Below are 3759 nucleotides of genomic sequence, written 5' to 3' on the forward strand. Positions count from 1 at the left end.
CTGAACAACTCCAAGTATGCCTGGAGGATGCGGACCATTTGGATCCCTTCCAATCAGGATTCAGGCCTCACCATGGAACTGAAACTGCCTTGGTTGCGCTGATGATCTCCGGCGGGCTAGGGACAAAGGTGAGAGCTGTTTCCTAGTTCTGCTGGATCTCTCAGTGGCCTTTGACACCATTGACTATAACATCCTTCTGGACCGTCTAGAGGGGTTGGGAGCTGGGGGCACTGTTATACAGTGGTTCCGCTCCTTCCTCCTGGGTTGTGTTCAGAAAGTGGTGTTGGGGGATGAGTGTTCAGACCCCTGGGCTCTCACTTGTGGGGTGCCTCAGGGTTCTGTCCTCTCCCCCATGCTTTTTAATACCTATATGAAGCCGCTGGGAGAGATCATCAGGGGGTTTGGGCTGGGTGTCCATCAATATGCAGATGATACCCAGCTCTACCTTTCTTTCAAATCAGAACCAGTGAAGGTCCTGTATGAGTGCCTGGAGGCGGTTGGAGGATGGATGGCGGCTAACAGATTGAGGTTGAATCCTGACAAGACAGAAGTACTGTTTTGGGGGGACAGGGGGTGGGCGGGGGTGGGGAATTTCCTGGTCCTGAATGGGGTAACTGTGCCCCTGAAGGACCAGGTGCGCAGCCTGGGAGTCATTTTGGACTCACAGCTGTCCATGGAGGTGCAGGTTAATTCTGTGTCCAGGGCAGCTCTCTACCAGCTCCATCTGGCACGCAGGCTGAGACCCTACCTGCCTGCGGACTGTCTCACCAGAGTGGTGCATGCTCTAGTTATCTCCCACTTGGACTACTGCAATGCACTCTATGTGGGGCTACCTTTGAAGGTGACTCGGAAACTGCAATTAATCCAGAATGCGGCAGCTAGACTGGTGACTGGGAATGGCCGCCGAGACCATATAACACGGGTCCTGAGAGATCAGCATTGGCTCCCAGTACGTTTCCGAGCACAATTCAAAGTGTTGGTGCTGACCTTTAAAGCCCTAAACGGCCTCAGTCCAGTATACCTGAAGGAGCGTCTCCACCCCCATCGTTCAGCCCGGACACTGAGGTCCAGCGCCGAGGGCCTTCTTGTGGTTCCCTTGTTGTGAGAAGTGAGGTTACAAGGAACCAGACATAGGGCCTTCTCAGTAGTGGCGCCCGCCCTGTGGAACGCCCTCCCTTCAGATGTCAAGGAAATAAGCAGCTATCTACTTTTTAAAAGACATCTGAAGGCGACGTTTTTAATATTTAATGCTGTATTGTTTTTAACACTTGATTGGAAGCCGCCCAAAGTGGCTGGGGAAAGCCAGACGGGCAGGGTATAAATAAAGTATTATTATTATTATTATTATTATTATTATTATTATTATTATTATTTACTAAACAAGAAGGCTGTCTCAGTCAGTGGCTCTCCAGGCAAGAATGCCGGGCAGGTGAAGACTTCTGCATCAGGGCCACACTGATTCTTATCTCCAGTTCTGGTTGCTGCACCTCAAAAAGAACATTTTGAGTAGGAACACATGCAGACATGAGGAACTGTGCCAGGAGGAAAGGTTACAGCAGTTGGAGAGTTTTTGTTTAGCTCTCTAGAAAAGGAAAAGGTGGGGGCCTGACAAATTTATGAAATTATCCATGGGTCACCTTCTGGGCCCTCATGGCTGCATTGGGTGGGGCCACAGGCAAAAATGGACACTTTTGTACAGCAAGCTAGTGAAAGGTGTGCTGGGGTGAGGGCAGATGGCTGAAGAAATATCAAAGAGTCAGAGAATCACAGAGTTGGGAGGGACCCCCAGCAGTCATCTAGTCCAACCTCCTGCAGTGCAGGATTCTCAACCTGAAGGGCTCTATCCAGCCTGAAACCAGACCAGACCATGCCATGTGTAGCTTTGCAAACGTGCTAGAGACTCGGTGGTGGTGCCTGGGACTGACGTTTCCTGGTTTAAAGCATTCTCTTACAACTTGAAAACAAATGCTGATTTCCCTTCAAAGTGAAATTGGGCTACCAATTTGCCATTCCTGTCTTGCAGCATACAACCAAATCCCCATGCTCCTGCTTTCTCTTTTCAGATTTGACCCACCTGCCCTTGCTCTAAGACAAACAGCACCACCAAACAAGGGCAGTCAAAGAGCTGGCAGTGGAGGTTCCCTTTTGGAAAGGGGGCATCTGCTACATTTCAGGCTACATCAGATTATTCTCAGGACAAACTCCTTTATCTCTAGGCAGCGCACTAATTCTACAGGCTGTGGTTGGGGAAAAGAGTGGTTTTTAAAGAGGTTTGGGCAGAGGCCCAAAGCATATCTGGGTCGCTTCAAGGAAATGATCAGTAATAGTAGAAAAGGTCCACTTGTCCCCATGCCAGTGATCCTTCCCGCAGCCAGAGGGGAGTTTTGTGCATGTACAAAGCCACACTGGTACGCAGGAGGGATAGTCATGCTCCACAGCCGGCCTTGGTCAATGCTCTCTGCACACTGAAACACCCCACAGAACCCTCCGCAGACCACACGGTTTCAAAGGCAGAAATACATGCGTTTCTCAGGTAGGAAGCTGACATGGAAAGGGTTTTCCCAGAAGAGGAATGTTTGAAAAGCCACACACACACACACACACACACACACACTGCTTTCTTCCTAGAAAAAGAGGTGCAAGAACTCCCACCTTCTTTCTGACAGACAACCTTATGTTGTTGAGCTTTTTTTAGAGAGCGCCCCCCCAAAAAAGAAAACAATCTCAGCATTTTTTCTTAAAACTAACAGCTCTTTTGCAGCCTTGAATGTATCCAAGAGCAGGGGCGTCTTACCCATAGATGCTAGTGCCATGGGGCGCCAGGGCGCCAGGTTCTGGAGGGTGCCAGGGAAGAGGTGGAGGCTGGACGTGGCGCCTCCTGGCATCAGCTCACTGCCCTCGCCCGCCTCTGCCATGCCCCGCCGAAGCAGCTCCATGCCCGGAGCCTCCATCTGCCATGGCCACCGTGGCACGAAGCGGCCAGCTGCGCCAGGAGGCGCCACATCTAGCCTCTGCCTCTTCCCTGCCAGAGGAGCTGCCCTCCAGCCGCTGCCCGCCTCCTCCAGCCCCGCCGGCAGCACCGTCCTCCCTAAAAAAATCTGGGAAATGGGGGGGGGGCCGCCGGAGGGAGCTTTGCACCACGATGCCGGATATGCTTAAGACGGCCCTGTCCAAGAGCAAAACTTTGGGTCCTGTTGTATCCCCCCACCTCCAGGGCAAGTGAAGATTATCTGTGAGCAAATGTGAAAAATTATGTACCAGAGCCAATGCAGCTGCCAGTCTGTCCCTCAAGTGCCGCCTGCCATCTTACCCTATGTGTGGATTTAACAGTTGATTTAAAACCAGTCTCAGGAGGACCTGTGGGTGCTTGGCTCCGGCATGAATATGCCCTTTGTCTTGCATCAAGCCTGCGGCTCCCATGTTTTGTCACCAGATGGCAGAATTCTCCATAACAATAGCAAAGAGATACAGCAGAGAAGAAAGACGTGGAAGAGCGAGTGGCAGCTGGAAATAGTAGCTTTCAACTCATCTGTTTCTATTGAAAGTTTTACTACCATTCCCCCCCGCCCACAAAAAGTCAAAGAAAACAAAATTCTGAACCGACATTCAATATCAAGTCTCTCCCCCATTTTAAATAGGTTTAAATTCTAGTTTATTAGATTTGCTCATAAATTTTATAATTTTATACTTCAATATGTCACTTGCAGAGAGTAATTAAAGAACACAGGTTCTTTAATCCAGCTAGGTTTTACTCTTCCT

The sequence above is a fragment of the Podarcis vaucheri genome (genome assembly GCF_965113315.1).
Source record: "Podarcis vaucheri genome assembly, chromosome: 5".
NCBI classification, from domain to species: domain Eukaryota; kingdom Metazoa; phylum Chordata; class Lepidosauria; order Squamata; family Lacertidae; genus Podarcis; species Podarcis vaucheri.